Source organism: Nicotiana tabacum, chromosome 11 (genome assembly GCF_000715075.1).
Source record: "Nicotiana tabacum cultivar K326 chromosome 11, ASM71507v2, whole genome shotgun sequence".
Taxonomy (NCBI): domain Eukaryota; kingdom Viridiplantae; phylum Streptophyta; class Magnoliopsida; order Solanales; family Solanaceae; genus Nicotiana; species Nicotiana tabacum.
This window is the reverse complement of record NC_134090.1, coordinates 134,351,469-134,370,294: the sequence shown is the minus strand read 5'-3', so window position 1 is coordinate 134,370,294 and position 18,826 is coordinate 134,351,469.

The window sequence follows — 18,826 nt, the reverse complement described above, 5'->3', positions numbered from 1 at the left end:
CCGGCCCACGCACAATGGCATGCTCCAGTCCCACAAAATACATACCCAGCTCCACAAAATGCCTATCCACCCCCAAGAGCCTATCAAAACCCTCCTGGATCAAGTTTTCGGCCCAACCAAGCATTTAAGAACGAGAGGTTGCAATAGAAGAAAACCTTCACTCCATTGGGAGAATCCTATACCAATTTGTTCCACAGGTTGCGACAATTGGGTATGCTGAGTCCGATCGAGCCAAAACTGCCAAATCCTCCCCCGAGGAACCTTGATCACTCTCTGAGTTGCGAATATTGTTCTGGTGCTCCGGGGCACGACACAGAGAAGTGCTGATAATTGAAAACAGCTATTCAAGAGCTCATTGATACTAATCGGATTGAGGTCCAAGCTCCGGAGGCACCCAATATCAACCAAAATCCGTTACCGGCCCATCCTCAGACAAATATGATCGAGATAGTGCATAGGGAGGGGAGCCCAAGAAGCCTTCACAGACCGTCATGATGATTCGGTTCAGTGAAGTCAGGCCGGTTGAAAAGCCAACAAGTAAGAAATCAATGATCCGGTTGAGCCGGGAAAATAGTGAACCATCTGCAGTAGCCAAGAAGGGGACCCCAAGTGATGTGGCAATAAAACAAGAAAGAGCAAAAGTGGTTGTGCCAGGAGTGGCGAACAAGCCTGTTGTAATTTTGGAGGGTGCCCGCATAGACCCTGTCATTATCAAGCCGGTAACTCAATTACCGATAGTCAACAACAAGGCGGTCGCGTGGAATTACGAACGAATGACAGTGACTTACAAGGGGAAAGAGGTTAAAGAAGAAGTTGGTGAGACCCATGGTTTGACTCGATCGGGGAGATGCTTTGCCCCCGAAGAGTTGAAAAAAGTTAAGATCTCTAAAGACAACCCAGTGCTAGTGAAGAAAGCTGTGACCGAGGAAGAAGCAAAGGAATTCTTGAGAAAGATGGAAATGCAGGACTATTCCATTGTGGAGCAGTTGAGGAAGACACCGGCTCAGATTTCACTATTGTCATTATTGATCCATTCAGACGAGCACCGTCGAGCTTTGATGAAGATCTTGAATGAGGCCCACGTTCCTGACAAAATCTCAGTAAACCACTTGGAAAAGATAGCTAACAAGATATTCACTTTTTCTGATGATGAGTTGCCCGTGGAGGGTACTGAGCACAATAGAGCCCTCTATCTTACGGTAAAATGCGAAGATTCCATGGTTACCCGGGTACTGGTCGACAATGGTTCCACTGCGAACATTTGCCCTCTCTCCACTCTGAACAAATTAAAGGTGGATGATGAAAGAATTCACAAGAACAATATCTACGTTCGGGGATTCGACGGTGGAGGGAAAGATTCAGTCGGGGACATAGTGCTTGACCTTACAATAGGGCCAGTTGAATTTACCATTGAGTTCCAGGTGCTCGATGTGGTTGTTTCTTACATTCTTCTGTTAGGTCGACCCTGGATTCATGCTGCAAAAGCGGTCCCGTCTACTCTGCATCAAATGGTCAAGTTTGAATGGGATAGACAGAAATTGTTGTGCACGGCGAGGATAATTTATGTGCCCAAAGTGATGCCATTGTTCCGTTCATAGAGTTTGAAGACGACAAGGGGCCATGGGTTTATCAGGTTTTTGACACGGTGTCGCTAGAGAAAACTCCAGAAGGGAAATGCGTTACAACGCCGAGGGTAGCTGCTGCATCAGTCATGGTAGCCGTTGAAATGTTGAAAAATGGTTTTGTACCAGGCAATGGTTTGGGTGCATCTCTGCAAGGTATCGTACAGCTGGTGTCTCTCCCCAAAAACTTGGATACATTTTGTTTGGGGTTGAAGCCCACAGTTGCGGACATAAAAAGAGCTAGAAAGTTGAAACAGAGGGCATGGGTTCTCCCAAAGCCCATCCCACATCTCTCTAGATCATTTGTCAGGCCCGACACCAAGAAAAGCCCAGCAACAACAGCTCCCAGTTTTGTGGTTGGTCCTGATAAGGAGTTGCTTGAAAGGTTTGAGAAATTATTCGACGAGGTGAACATGGTGGAAGCTGGAGAGGGTTCTAGCAAAGTGGATGTGCAATTTGTTGGGCCCAGTGCAAAGATTAACAATTGGGAAGCTACTTCTCTCCCCACCAGGAAGGAGTTTTGGTAGTTTGCTTTGATTTTCTTTTAGTTTATCTGGATTATTCCAGGGTTGTAATTCAGATTCTATGTTCCGTCCGTTTGGATGTGTAAACCTTGTTATCTTTCAATTTCAATGAAATGCAACTTTCCTTTTTCCTCATTCCTGACAGTTTTATTTTTGTTTTCTTTTCTTCCTTGTACAGTTCTTTTTATGCTGGTTTCAATAACATGACATGCATGAGAAATCTTCATCCCAATCTTAAAAGCCAATCTAATTCTGAAATAGTAATTCAAGAAATAGAGTGTGATGATGAATCGGAATACGATGAGGCTTTTGAAGAGATTAGTAAAGAACTAAGCCATTTTGAAGAAAAACCCAAGCCTAACCTGAGTGATACAGAAGCAATCAATTTAGGGGACCCAGATAATATCAGAGAAACTAAGATAAGTGTCTATCTTGAACCTCAACTTAGGGAGGAGATAATTAAAGTGTTACTTGAGTACAAAGACGTCTTTGCATGGTCATATGACGACATGCCGGGTTTAAGCACTGACTTGGTGGTTCAGAAATTGCCCACTGACCCGGCATTCCCTCCTGTCAAGCAGAAGCTGAGGAAATTTAAAACTGATATGAGTGTGAAGATCAAAGAAGAGGTCACCAAGTAGTTCGATGCAAAAGTCATTCGGGTCACTCGGTATCCCACTTGGTTAGCCAATGTAGTACCTGTGCCAAAGAAGGATGGTAAGACCAGGGTGTGTGTTGATTACTGTGATCTCAACAAGGTGAGCCCCAAGGACAACTTTCCACTGCCAAATATCCATATTTTGATTGACAATTGCGCTAAGCATGAGATTGGATCCTTTGTGGATTGCTATGCAGGCTATCATCAGATCCTAATGGATGAGGAAGATGCAGAGAAGACAACATTCATCACGCCATGGAGAACATACTGCTATAGGGTCATGCCTTTCGGTTTGAAAAATGCTGGGGCAACTTACATGAGGGCAATGACAACCATATTCCACGACATGATACACAAGGAGACGAGGTTTATGTGGATGATATAATCATAAAGTCTAGAAATCAGTCTGATCATTTCAGAAATTTGAGAAAATTCTTCCAAAGGTTTTGCAGGTACAATCTTAAGCTCAATCCTGCAAAATGCGCATTTGGTATGCCATCTGGAAAATTGTTGGGATTCATAGTTAGCCGTCGAGGTATTGAATTGGACCCGTCAAAGATAAAAACTATCCAAGAATTTCCACCTCCAAGGAACAAGACTGAAGTGATGAGTCTATTAGGGAGGTTGAATTACATCAGCAGGTTTATTCCTCAGCTTATGACAACTTGTGAGCCTATATTCAAACTGTTGAAGAAAGATGATGCGGTCAAGTGGACATATGAGTATCAAGAAGAATTTGATAAGATAAAGGGGTATTTGTCAAACCCACCTGTGTTGGTGCCACTAGAACCAGGGAGACCTTTGATTCTGTATTTGACAGTTTTGGACAATTCGTTTGGTTGTGTGTTAGGTCAGCATGATATCACTGGTAGGAAAGAGCAGGCCATCTATTATCTCAGCAAGAAGTTCACATCTTACGAGATTAAGTACACTCACCTGGAAAGGACATGTTGCGCCCTAACTTGGGTAGCACAGAAGTTGAAGCACTATTTGTCCTCTTACACTACTTACCTCATCTCTCGTTTGGATCCATTAAAGTATATCTTTCAGAAGCCTATTCCCATAAGGAGGCTCGCAAAGTGGCAGATTTTGCTCACAGAAATTGACATTGTCTATGTGACTCGGACTGCGATGAAAGCCCAGGCATTAGCCGACCATTTGGCTGAGAACCTAGTGGATGAGGAATATGAGCCTTTGAAGACTTACTTCCCTGATGAAGAGGTAATGCACTTTGATGAGTTGGAACAAGTTGGAGAGCCAGGTTGGAAACTTTTCTTTGATGGAGCTGCTAACATGAAAGGCGTTGGGATAAGAGCTGTATTGATTTATGAAACAGGACATCACTACCCTGTTACGGCTCAGCTTCATTTCTACTGTACTAACAACATGGCTGAGTACGAGGCGTGCATTTTGGGTTTGAGGTTGGCTGCAGACATGGGTGTCCAGGAAGTCTTGGTCTTGGGAGCCTCGGACCTTCTGGTACACCAGATCCAAGGGGAATGGGAAACATGGGATTTAAATCTCATACCGTACCGGCAATGTCTGCATGATCTTTGTCAGCGGTTTCGATCAGTAGAGTTCAGGCATATTCCAAGGATCCATAATGATGTTGCCGATGCTTTGGCTACTCTGGCATCAATGTTACATCACCCAGATAAGGCTTATGTTGACCCGTTGCATATTCAGGTCCATGATCAGCATGCTTACTGTAATGTGGTAGAAGAAGAACTTGATGGAGAGCCTTGGTTTCATGATATCAAGGAATATATCAGGATGGGGGTGTATTCAGTACAAGCCACAGACGATCAAAAGAGAATAATTCGGCGGTTGGCAGGCGGATTGTTCTTCAGCAGAAGGGTTTTGTACAAAAGGACTCCGGATCTTGGATTATTGAGATGCATAGATGCTAGACAGGCCACAACTATCATGACCGAAGTACATTCTAGAGTCTGTGGACCACATATGAGTGGGTACATATTGGTAAAGAAGATCTTTCGAGCAGGTTATTATTGGCTCACTATGGAGCGAGACTGTATCAGTTTCGTGCGCAAGTGTCATCAGTGCCAAGTGCACGGAGATTTGATTCATTCTCCACCATCTGAATTGCACACAATGTTTGCACCATGGCCTTTTATTGCGTGGGGCATGGATGTCATTGGATCAATCAAGCCAGCAACGTCCAATGGGCACAGGTTTATTCTGGTGGCCATTGATTATTTCACCAAGTGGGTCGAAGCTAAAACTTTCAAGTCTGTGACCAAGAAAGCGGTGGTCGATTTTGTGCACTCAAATATCATTTGTTGGTTCGGTATACCGAAGGTAATCATCACAGATAATGGTGCTAATCTCAATAGTCATCTGATGAAAGAGGTATGTCAATAGTTTAAGATTACACATCGTAATTCCACCCCATACCGCCCCAAGGCGAATGGAGCAGTCGAGGCATCTAACAAGAACATAAAGAAGATACTTCAGAAAATGGTGGAGGGTTCTAGACAGTGGCATGAAAAGCTACCTTTTGCATTGTTGGGTTATCGCACTACTGTTCGTACTTCAGTAGGGGAAACTCCTTATTTGTTGGTATATGGCACTGAGGCGGTGATGCCTGCGGAAGTTGAAATCTCATCCCTTCGGATTGTCGCTGAGGCCAAAATTGATGACGATGAGTGGGTCAAAACTCGCTTGGAACAGTTGAGTTTAATTGATGAGAAGAGATTGGCAGCAGCTTGTCATGGTCAGTTGTATCAACAGAGAATGGCAAGAGCATATAACAAGAAGGTGCATCCACGGAAGTTTGAAGTGGGTCAGTTAGTATTGAAGTGTATCCCTCCTCATCAAGCTGAAGCAAAAGACAAGTTTACCCTAAATTGACAGAGGCCATTCATCGTGACAAGAGTGTTGTCCAATGGTGCTTTGTATTAAACATACATAGAAGGTAAATGTGTAGAAATGGCCATCAATTCTGATGCGGCCAAGAGATATTATGTATGATTTCTTTATTTAAATTGTATTTGTTTGTACTTGGCATGTTTTGAAGATTGGAATGACGAAGACATTTTATTCTGCTATCTAAAAACTTTGTCCTTTGTTATCCCCTTGAGCCTTATTTACCTCCTTTCATACCCCTCTTTGGAATCAGTAGCAAAGATGAGAAACGCAAGCGTGAAAGATAAATAAAGGAAAAGAGAGAAAAGAGAAGAATGAAAAGAGAAAGAAAAGAAGAAAGAAAAAAAAAAGAAGAAAAAAAAAAGAAAAACAAGAAGAAAAGAAGATAACAAAACAACAAGAAGAGACAAAGAAAGAAAAAAGAGAAAGAAAAGAAAGAGAAAATCACAACAGCAAAGCAACGTCTATGTCATGAACTACGTTCGACCTAATTCCTTTAAAGGATACGTAGGCAGCCTCATGGTTCGGTCCCATTAAAATAAAATTCCAAAAGTCCCCAAGTAAAGAAACTGGGGCAGAAGTTGTGGTTGTTGCAAGAAATTTGATTCCGAAAGTTGTAATTTTGAACCCATTCAAATTGTTTTGAGCCTTTAATACCCTTTCTTTCTGACCCTATCCAAAAGCCTACATTACGGTCCAAAGAAAGACCTTCTGATCAGTCTTCGAGAGATGCCAAGTCGAGCAAGTAGAAGTGATTCATATCAGGGGCAACACTCTGGTCCAAGTAGGAAAATTAAAAATAAGAGAGTCTTATTGGTGAAAACCTTCACGAGCACTGTAAGGCGACGGGAGCTAAGAGAAATAAAAAATGAGAGAGTCTTATTGGTGAAAACCTTCACGGGCACCTTGAGGCGAAAATGAGTTGAGAGATAAACAAATGAGAGAGGTCTGTCGATGAAAACCCTTTAGGGCACCGCAAGTCAAACAAGGTCAAGGTTTTGGCAAAGAAATTGGGTTTTGAAGATCTCAGAACAAAGTATGGCAACTGAAAGTTGATTGGTTGGACAGATTGGGCCGATTAATCTGAAATGTATGTCATGATCATTGGTGCTAGCTGCTCCACTCAGATAAGTCTCTTTTCTTTTTCCCCTTCAGATAGTCTTCCAATTTTGGATTTTTCTTATCCTTAACTCTGAAAGTCATTGCATTTCATTTCTTTTGGGTTTATTTCTCTAAGATATTCCCAATGTCAGTTCTGTTTAAGCAAATAAGAAGGAATTTCAAAGCTTACTCCCAACTTCCAAAGTTGCACAAGGCATAGGGCGGCCAAGGCATTGCTAGAGATAGTATGATGTGAAATGGGGTATAAAAGGTCAGAGGAAGTTCCATCGTTGAAATGGTTTGGTAATTTCGTGGGAAATGCAGAGGTTCAAACAGATGGGGTAGAGATGTAACACAGCGGTTTGGGTATAGAACACTCGGATCATCCAATGTCATGGGGTTTGAAAGTCAAAACAAAGCACGACAGTGGGGAGGTCATTTTCAGCAAGAATGCCACAAACTAACCACCACATTTAAACTGACAAGATTCTTCTTTGATTGAAACAGGGGTAGGAAATTTTGATTGTTTCGAAGAAACCTACCGTAAGGAAAGGCAAGCACCAGACAGGTTTGACTGTAAATTTTCAGGACCCTCCTGGAAAATGGGACCTAGTTTAAAATTCAAAACAATCATGAGTAGCATAATCTAGCATAAATGTAACCCTAAGGAATATAAGTTGGCTTCAAAGTTTGCATGTATAAATTAGAATTTAATTAAGAATTGTCAGGACCCTCCTGAATAATGGGACCTAGCTTTAAAATTTCCATTGGATAACAAAATTTAGCGTAAGTTTTGGTGTAGGGTAATATAATTTAGCCGTAAATAGTCATTCTTAAGATAAAACTTGACTTTTAATTTGTAGGACCCTCCTGGATAATGGGATGTAGTTTTAAGACCTTCTTAGATAACAAGATTTAGCAGAAGTCATACCTTTAGAAAACATAATTCAGCTAGGAGTTTTCAGGACCCTCCTGGATAATGTGATGTAGCTTTAATACTTTTTTACCTTCAGAAGATATAACTTAGATTTAAAATTGTCGTTTAATTAAGAGTTGTCAGGATCCTCCTGGATAATGGGGTGTAGCCTAAAGATCGGCTTAGATAACAAGATGTAGCGAAAGTAATACCTTTAGGAGATATAATTTTGATTTAAAACTATCAGTTAACTAGGAGCTGTCAGGACCCTCCTGGATAACGGGACCTAGTTTTCAAATTCTTAGTATTATTTGGTAATATGAGTCAATTTAACACTCACATAGGTGCCCAACTACCAAACTGGGGCAGAACATTTTCTTTGTTTTGTCAATTTTTTTTTGGTAATCAGGCTCCCACCTGGAGAGCAAAGGAATACAATTCAAAGTTTTGGCAATCAGGCTCCCACCTGGAGAGCATGGGAATATAGTTCAAGTGTTGGCAATCAAGCGCACACCTGGAGAGCATGGGAATATAGCTCAAGTTTTGGCAATCAGGCACCCACCTGGAGGGCATGTGAATACAGTTCAAGTTCAGTAATTAGGTGCCCACCTAGAGAGCATGGGAATACAGTTCAAGTTCAGCAATCAAGCGCCCACCTGGAGAGCACGGGAATACAATTCAAGTTCAGCAGTCAGGCGCCCACCTAGAGAGAACGGGAATACAATTCAAGTTCAGCAGTCAGGCGCCCACCTAGAGAGTACAGGAATACAGTTCAAGTTCAGCAATCAGGCGCCCACCTGGAGAGCACGGGAATACAATTCAAGTTCAGCAGTCAAGCGCCCACCTAGAGAGCACAGGAATACAATTCAAGTTCAGAAGTTAGGAGACCACCTGGAGAGCACGAGAATACAATTCAAGTTCAACAGTTAGGAGCCCACCTGGAGAGCACGGGAATACAGTTTGAGTTCAGCAGTCAGGCGTCCACCTGGAGAAAGGGAAAGCATCTCAGAGTACAATTCGATTTCAGCAATCAAGCGTCCACCTGGAGAAAAGGGAAAACATCTCAGATTACAATTCACGTCGGCAACAAAGGGACTTCACCGGGAGAATACAAGTCAACAAGGCAAAAAGGATCACAAGATCAAGTTTGAAGATATAAATAGGGCTTTTGTAATTCATAGATCATAGTTTATTCTAGCTTCTTTTTATTTTTTCATGGTGTAATAAGGGGTTCAGTACGCAGTAGCAGCAACAGTGAAATCACAGCTTCATGGTAGACCCAGCTACCGAAACTTCCCGAACTACACTGACCTGATTCCTTTATAGCCAAGGATAAGTAGGCAACATTGGAAGCAGGGTGCGGTCAAATCTTTCAAAAATGCTTCCCACGGAGTATTCTAACGGGCAAAAATCGCTCGTATCCGCTTACTTTGTCTTTGCACGAAAACTCTTCGTCTTTCCGAGCAAAGAGGGGCAGCTGTGAGCACGTGATTTTTGCCCTATATGAATTACTCCCATAAATTCAAAACAAAATAATTTTTCCATTTGTTTGCAATTTCATAGATTTTTGTGTGTTATTGTTTGCATTTGTCTATGCATGTTTATTTTATTTAATTAATGAAAAATACAAAAATATGTTGCATTTGCATTTAGGATTTAATTTTACATTTTAGGATTAATTGACAAATTAGTTTTTTTTATAGAAATGGGAAAAATCACAAAAATAGTTTATTTTACACTTTTAATTTTAATTTTTGAATTTTGGTAGTCTTTCCTTTAATTTGGTTTTTAATTATTTGTAGTAAGTATTATTTAGAGTTAGTTAATTTAATTTGTTAGGATAATTTTATTGGGAATTAGTTTAGGTTTTATTTTAGTTTTAAATTTGAAAAAAAAAACAAAAAGTATTTGAAAATAAAAAGGAAATTTCAAGAGAAGTTGAATAAATAGAATTTTTTGGCCAAAATTAATGGATTTTGATCCCAGCCCAATTGTTAATTCCCAAAATCTGTTCAAGCAACCCGCCCCAGTCCGGTTGACCCAGTCCGGTCTCCCCACTAAACCAAACGACTCCGTTTTCACCCCCTCCCATCTTAGCCGTTGGATCAATTAGATCTAACGGACTGAAACTGATTACCCAACCCATATATAATTGTCCTAATGAGCCTACCCCCTCCCCCAAAACCCGTCTCTCTCCCTCGTATCTTTAGAGACCCCAACCAAACGCCACCTTGAACCACCGTCCGCCGCCCGCCGAAAATCGCCCACGGCGGCTGTCGGAGGCCAATCATCCCCATTTTTACACCACTGCTTCTCCTCCACCTCCTCATCCCAAATCCACGCTCCACTCCTCTCAAATCCCACCAAAAAGCCTCAAACTTTAGAAACCCTAGCGCTACCATGATGTTCTCTAGTGGCGGCGCCACCCCAAACCGCCCCCAAACTAACACCCTGAGGCCCCCATGACCCCCTCTTTCCAAATCCCTAACCCATATCCCTTGAATCCCTCTCTATCCCTTCGAATCTCGAATCAAAGTTCGAAGCCCTAAAAACCAAATTGCTCTGCCTTTGATTTTGTGGTTTGCATGACCACAGGCATCCAGGTGTTCAAGATTTTTGAGTCTAATTCGGCATAAGCAGTGTTGATCGTTTGTTCTTAACAAAGAACAAGTGACTAACACTGATTGTGTTAAATCAGGGAGTCCAGTGTTGTGGTCGAGTCTAGTCGGTAAGCTTTCTTTGTCCTTTTCTTCTGTCCACTTTTGATTCATGTCCTACTCCTCTTCTTTTCTTCAAGCAATTTCTGATTCAGCTAGTGCTGAAATGGATTGAATTTTAGGTTTTTAAAAAGTTTGGTTTGAAGTTTGCTGGGTTACTGTTTTGATTGAAAACAGGTTTTGGACTGCTATGCATCACCTTGGTTTGAAACTGGGTTCTCTGTTACATTGTTGTTGCGGGCTGAAGTTCTGACCCTTAATCATTTCTATTCCTTCTATTTTGACTGTTGTATCCAGGTAATCCTCCAAACTATGGACAACAAAGTTGGTTGTGAGCATGTATTTCGAGTGGAAGAATGATCAAATACAAGCTGTATTCGAACTCAGTTCCTCAATTTCTTCTACTTCTTCAACATTCTGTATTAGATTCTAAATTATAAATATTATCTAGGCTTTCTCTTTTGTTACTTGCATATTATGAATCTGTGTCTGAGAGTGAGGGTAAATGTCTAGTTTCAATATTTAGTAGCATGTTTAGAAGTCGTATGTGTAATCCTTGTGGATGAATGATCGAACATGTATATAGGATTAAATGAGGAACTCTTAGTTGGGATCAGCTTCATTCAGAGTGTATGTGGTATTTTATAGTTGTTCTTTTGAAGAGAAAAGCTATGTCCATGCACTATGGTTAAAAATCATATTATGTATTTTGCATCTACTTTTGGCTGAGTGTTAAATGCCCAAGAACTATGTTGAGAATATTAGTGTGATTTCTGAAATTCAAGTAAAGTCGGATGCTGATTTGCTGGGTTGGTTATTGTTAGTATTAAGAAGAATTCAATTGAGCTTAAGCTTCTTGAGTAATAGTTAATGTAAAATCATGTAAAAAGAAAAGGAAAATAGTCAAGGTTGCTTTAAGAGTAAAGGCATGCATTGATTTGCCCCTGTTTGTTTATAAGCACGTTTAAGTTGGAACTGATGTTAAATTTCAGAATTTTCAGCTAGTTGATTTGTGTTTGAAGGGTTATAATTCAGAAATAAGTGTTAGCTCGATCACATGTCTTTGGTTGATTTGCTTTTAATGGGTTTTATACAATCATTTGATTCTGAAAGTGGGGCTTGATGCTGGCCCAATTGATGAAAGCTCAATCTTAGATTCGATGGCCTGTTTCGCGTCTTTGGATGTTCATTTTATTAAGAATTGGGCTCGTTTAGGCCCAAGCCTGAAGGCATTTTAAATGGGTTTATGTAGTTGCGGCCTGATAAAGCAATCTTTCTTTGCATTAACCGGACTTTGAATGCGGTGCCTACTAATTAATAAGTAGATTCGACCTTTTAGTGTTAGAAATAATCATAATTCCTTTAAGCCTTCCTTAGTTAATTAATTGGGCTCTTGAAAGTAGATTGAAGGCGTGCCATATTAGGTAAGACATAGTTTATGGCCCTCCAAAGTTTAGTTCAAATTCCCTTAAAAAAAACTGGAATCGAGGTGTTCCAGGCCAAACAAAATGACAATTGCGCGGCTCTCATTTAATTATTTCTTTGAAAATCCTTAGCATTCGAGGCGTGCCATTTAACAAATTTTCCATGGCCCTCGCAAAGTTAAAAACACATAGCTGCTTTAGGCATGTTATTTTAAAAAATTACCTTCCTAAACTCAGGTGTGCATTTCATGTGACCCAACTCCAATTCTCAACAATGTTAAATAAAATATGTTGTGGACCGCGGGTGCATTTCATGTGGCGTGGTTCAAAGCGTGTTTTAAATAACGTTGAATCTTCTTAAAAATTGATGAAAACGGTTAATAAGTTAAAATATACCATAGGCTAAAACATGTATTAAAATCAGATAATAGGCCAAATATAATAGTTAAGCGACCGTGCTAGAACCACGGAATCCAGGAATGCCTAACACCTTCTCCCAAGTTAACAGAATTCATTACCCGCATTTTTGGTTCGCGGACTGTAATACATAGCCAATCTTTTCCTCGGTTCGAGATTTGAACCGGTGACTTGGGACACCATAAATTATCCCAAGTGGCGACTCTGAATTTTTAATAAATAAATAATCCCGTTTTGATTGTCACTTAAATTGAAATGACTCCCTTATACACTTTCGGGTGTAGGTAAAAAGGAGGTGTGACAACTTTAAGAGATACTGCAACCAGCTACGAGGTGTTGGTGGGAAAGAAGAGCTGTTGATGGCCTATTTTGGGTAAAGCCTGACAGGAATCGCCTCGGAATAGTATATGGAACAGGAAATCTCCCACATGCACATATAGGATGATTTAGCCCGAGATTTGGTCAGACAGTTTCAGTACAATGTCGATATACCTCCAGACGGGAACTCCTTGTCTAACTTAAATAAGAAAACTGCAAAATGTTTTCATGAGTATGCGATCAAATGGAGCGAGCAGGATGCCAGAGTAAAACCACCTATGGATGAGACCGAAATGGTTACAGTCTTCTTGCAGGCCGAAGAGGCTGATTATTTTCAGAATATGATGTCCGCTATGGGCAAACCATTTGCAGAGGCCATCAAAATTGGTAAAATGGTAGAGAACGGTCTGAAAACTGGACGGATATTGAGTCAAGCTGCTTTGAAAGCCCAAGCAATCCAAAACGGCGCAGAGGGTTTAACTAGTCATAAAAAGGGGGAGGAAGGAGCCATGATGGCTTCGAGTTCAAGAGGGCCATGTCGATCATTTGATCACTCTTACATGTTGCCAAGAACCCTGCAACACTATTACCCACACCAAGATGCAGCCTATTTCGTGGCACCGCCTTACTATGCGGTGATGAATGCCCAACCCTATACACGCCATAACAGTACTACAACCAAGCCCGAGCTCCACCTCCTAGAAATAACAATCCCTACCAAGCTCCGTATAACCCCCGTCCACCACAAAACACCCATCAACATAATTCACGCCCTCGTGATCCTCCCAAGAGAAACAATTTCACCCCTATTGGTGAATCTTACTCCAGCCTACTCCAAAAGCTGATCCTACTGGGTCTATTGCAACCGGTACCCCCCAATCGGCAAAACCCGGAATCCGTATCATACCGGGTCGGTACCAGGTGCTTACCATTTGGAAGTAGAGGATCATGATACGGAGGACTGTTGGACCCTTAAAAGGGCGATTGAAAGCTTGATAGAACAAAAAAGATTTGTGTTGAGGGACGAGGAAGTCCCTAGTGTGACCAACAATCCACTACTGCTCACAAAAATAGGCCGGTCAATGGAATGATTTGTGATAACAAGAAATTTAATCCTGCATTGAAATCCATCATTACCATCGTTGATTCAGAGGCAAGACCCAAAACGGAAGTGAAACAAGCCAAAACTAAGAAGAATATCACTCTGGTTCCTTAAATGTAGAAACAAAGACTAGACAACACCTGTTACGATCGCGATTCACTATGATCCTAAGGCCCGAAGAAAAGAACAGCTCACTTTGAACACTCCCAATAAATTCGAGCAAAGGAAGGCTACAGTGAATGCTGAGATTGTATGTGCTGAAAGGGACCTATATGGCGCGGGGGACAGTAATTCCACCAAGGTTGACTGAGCCCGTAGTTATCAGTTGCGCACCACAGAGCCCTATGAGAGATCCCACCGCAGTCCCTTGGAATGACAACAGAACAGTGGTTACCTACAATGGGAAAGAGGTCATGGGAGAAGTTAATGAAATGAATCAGTTAGGGAAGTACCACAACCCAGAAGAGTTAAAGAAATCCAAACTGAACAAGGATAAATAGTTTCCTTCCAAGAAGCATGTGAGCGATGAGGAAGCAGAAGAGTTTTTTCGAAAGATGAAAACTTCAGAATATGCAATAGTTGACCAACTCCGGAAGACTCCTTCCCAAGTCTCGCTCTTGTCTCTACTACTGAGTTCAAATGAACACCAGAAGGTACTCTTGAAAACACTGAATGAAGCATACGTTCCGGTTTACACTTCTGTTGAACAATTAGAGAGAATAGTTGAACAATTCTTTGAGGTCAATAGGATACTTTTTTGCCGCGATGATTTGCCCCTAGAGGAAGCTACCCACAACAAAGACCTTCACTTAACGATCAAATATGAGGGCTATTATGTGAAGAGAGTGATGCTAGATTGTGGTTACAGGGTCGATATCTGCCCTCTCTCAATGCTCTAGAGAATGGAGAATGGAATGGAAAGAATCTGAGCTAACAACGTATGTGTGCGGGCTTTTGATGGGGTCAAGAGAGACACAATAGGGAAAATCAATCTGATTTTGACTATTGGCCCCATGGATTTTAAGGTGACTTTCCAGGTTTGGACATGTACACTTCATACAATTTCCTCCTGGGAAGGCCTCGGATTCATGTTGCCGGAGTTGTTCCCTCAACTATCCACCAAATGGTTAAATTTGAGTATGAAAATCAAGAAATTGTTGTCCATGGAGAAGACGAGCAGTCCATCTACAGGGACCCTTCATTCCCGTGTTGTGAAGCTAAGGAAGGCAGTGAGCATATTGTATACCAGGCATTCGAGATTGTGGTCGCCGACCAATGTGAAGAAGTGGCACCATTGCCTCAACCTTGCTTGTCTAATGTCTCGGTCATGGTCGCCACTCAAATGATTAGACATGGGTAAAAGCCCTGAAAGGGGCTCAGGGTCTCTCTGCAGGGCATCACTGAGCCTATTACTTCACCCGCCAATGAGAAGTTTTTCGGTGTAGGTTTCTGAGTTACAAAAGCCGACAGAAAATGGGCTAAGAAGACCAAAGAAAAAGGGTGGGTCCTGCCTTAGACCATTCCATATCTCGCCCGATCATTTGTCAAACCCAAGTATGTAGAAGAAGAAGAGGCCTTTACGGCCGAAGAAATTGATAATATTTGTGAAGCCTTTAAGCAAATGTTGTATGAGTCTCACATGGTCTAGCCAGGGGAAGGCACAAGCACTGCTAAGGTGCAGTATATGGGATCAGATGCCAAGCTTCAGAATTGGAAAGCTACCCCATTCCCTATTAGAAGGGAGTCCCGGTAGTCCAGTCCTGCCATTTCTTCTACATTACGAGTTATTTCAGGGTGTAACTCAAATGTTTTTACTTTATTGTCTTTTGATTTTAATGTAAACCCTCATATCTTCAATAAAATGAAATGGAATCAGTATTTCATCGTCCTTAGATTCTCTTTTTCTTTATTCTGATTTTTGCTATTTCTCTTATCTTTTTCTTTTCAGTTCTAATAATGCGGACTCAAATAACATGACATGCTTGTGGTCCTCGTGCCCAGATCCTAAAACAATGTCTAACTATAAAATAATGAATCAAGAACCTGAATATGATGAAGATGAGGCTTTTAGCGAAATAAATCGCGAATTGGAACAATATGAGAATAAGCCTAAGCCAAACTTAAATGAAACCAAGCCAGTTAACTTGGGCAGTTCAGAAGAGATCCAAGAAACCATGATAAGCATTCACGCCAATGAAAGAACTAGAAATGCCCTGATACAACTTTTGTTTGAATTCAAAGATTTGTTTGCATGGTCTTATGATGATATACCATGGCTGAGCGTTGATTTGGTGGTACATAAATTGCCAACTTATCCCGGTTATCCACCCTTCCAACAGAAATAGATAAAGTTCAAAACGGACATCAATGATAAGATCAAGGAAGAACTCACCAAATAACTGAAAGCTGGTGTGATTTCCACATGGTTGGATAATGTGGCTCCAGTGCCGAAGAAAGATGGGACAACCCAAGTTTGTGTTGATTACCGGGATTTGAACAAAGCAAGCCCCAAAGACAACTTTCCATTGCCAAACATCCACATTCTTGTTGACAACTGTGCTAAACATGAGATACAGTCTTTCGTGGATTGTTATGTTGGGTACTACCAGGTTCAGATAGATGAAGAAGACACAGAAAAGACGGCTTTCACCACACCTTGGGGCACTTACTATTACAGGGTCATGCCATTTGGTCTGAAAAATGCCGGGGCAACCTACATGAGAGCTATGACTGCTATTTTCCATGACAGATGTATCAAGACATTGAGGTGTATGTGGATGATATGATCATTAAATCCAGAACGCAAGAAGACCATGTGTGAGATCTGAGGAAGTTCTTTGAGCATTTGCGCAGGTATGAATTGAAATTGAATCCAGCTAAATGTGCATTTAGAGTTCCACCTGGAAAACTTCTGGGGTTTATAGTCAGTCGGAGGGGTATCGAGTTAGATATAACAAAGATAAAGTCTATTGGGGATTTGCCATGTCCGAAACCCAAGAAAGAGGTCATGAGTCTGCTAGGAAAATTGAATTACATCAGCAAAATTCATTGCTCAGCTTACTACCACGTGTGAGCCCATATTTAAGTTATTAAAGAAAGATGTAGCAATCAGATGGACAGAGAGTGTCAAGAAGCTTTTGATAAAATCAAAGAATATCTATCGAATCCGCCAGCATTGGTTCTACTCGAGCTTGGGAGACCTTTGTTCTTGTATCTGACAGTCTTGGAAAAAAAATTTGGCTGTGTCTTGGGGCAACACGTTGTGACCAGGAAGAGAGAGAAAGCCATATATTATCTGAGCAAGAAGTTCACCAGTTATGAAGCTAAATAACCTTGTTAGAAAGAACTTGTTGCGCTCTAACTTGAGTTGCACACAAGCTCAGACATTATTTGCTGGCTTACACAACATATCTCATAACCAGGATAGATCCTCTGAAGTATATATTCCAAAAACTGATGCCCACGGGAAGGTTAGCAAAATGGCAGATCCTGCTCACTGAGTTTGACATAGTTTATGTCACCCGCACGACAATGAAAGACCAAGCCTTGGCGGATTATCTAGTTGAAAACCCAGTCGATGATGAATACCAACCCCTAAGCACTTACTTTCCAGATGAGGAAGTAAATTCAGTTGAAGTAATTCTAGAGAACACCAGTGCTTGGAAAATGTTCTTTGATAGAGCTGTAAATGCAAAAGGTGTCGGGATCAAAAAAATTGTGATATAACCCATAGGGAAACACTATCCGGCCACAGCTTGGCTTTGGTTCTTCTGTACAAAAAACACCGCCGAGTATGAAGCCTACATCATGGGCATGAACATGGTCGTTGATCTAGATGTGGAGGAATTATTAATCGTGGGGGATTTTGATTTAATCATTCGGCAAACCCAAGGTGAATGGGAAGCTCGAGACATCAAACTCATTCCATACAGGCAACATGCGGAAGATCTCAACAAACGGTTCAAGTTTGTCGAGTTCAGGTATATTCCTCGATTCCACAATGAGCTAGCCGATGCAGTAGCTACTTTGGCCTCGATGCTGCCATACCTGGATAATGTTCATATTGACCCACTGGAAATCCAAGTCCGAGAAAGGCATGGTTATTATAACATAACTGTAATAGAGCCTAATGTTTAGCCATGGTATCATGATATCAAAAGGTTTTTGAAAACAAAATAATATCCTGAGCAGGCCAGTGAAGATCAAAAGAGAACTATCAGAAGGCTTGCAAGCGGTTTCTTTCTGAATGGAGAAGTCATATATGAAGAACTCCAGATCTAAATCTTTTGAGGTGCGTAGATTTCCAAGAAGCCAAAAAGATCATGAATGAAGTGCATTTGGGAGTATGCAGGCCCTACATGAACGGTTATGTCCTTGCAGAGAAAATCTTACGGGCAGGTTATTATTAGATGAACATGGAAAAAGATTGTTTCAATTTTGTTCGAAAGTTCCATCAGTTCCAGATACACAGTAACCTAATTCACGCATCGCTTTCAGAATTACATCCTATGTCAGTGCCTTGGCAGTTCGTTACTTGGGGCATGGATGTTATTGGACCGATCGAGTTGAAAGCTTCAAATGGACATAGATTCATCCTGGTTTCCATTGATTATTTCACAAAATGGGTTGAAGCGATCACTTTCAAAGCTGTCACCAAGAAAGCAGTGGCGGACTTTGTGCATTCTAACATTATTTGTCATTTTGGTATTCCTAATACTATCATTACAGACAATGCTGCAAATCTGAACAGGCACTTGATGAGGGAGGTAGGCGAACAGTTTATAATTACGCATCATAATTCTACCCCTTATTGGCCTAAAGCTAATGGCGCTATTGAAGCTGGAAAAAAGAACATCAAGAAGATCCTCAGGAAAAAGATTCAGAGCTCCAAACAATGGCATGAAAAGCTACCTTTTGCACTATTGGGATATTGCACGACCGTGCGCACATCAGTTAGGGCCACCCCTACTTATTGGTTTATGGAACTGAAGTTGTAATACCTACAGAACTTGAGATTTCCACTCTTTGGATCATTGTTGAAACGGAGATAGAGGATGATGAATGGGTCAACACCCGGTAGGAACAGTTGACTATGATTGATGAAAACCGGATGGCCGCAGTTTTCCATAGGCAGTTGTACG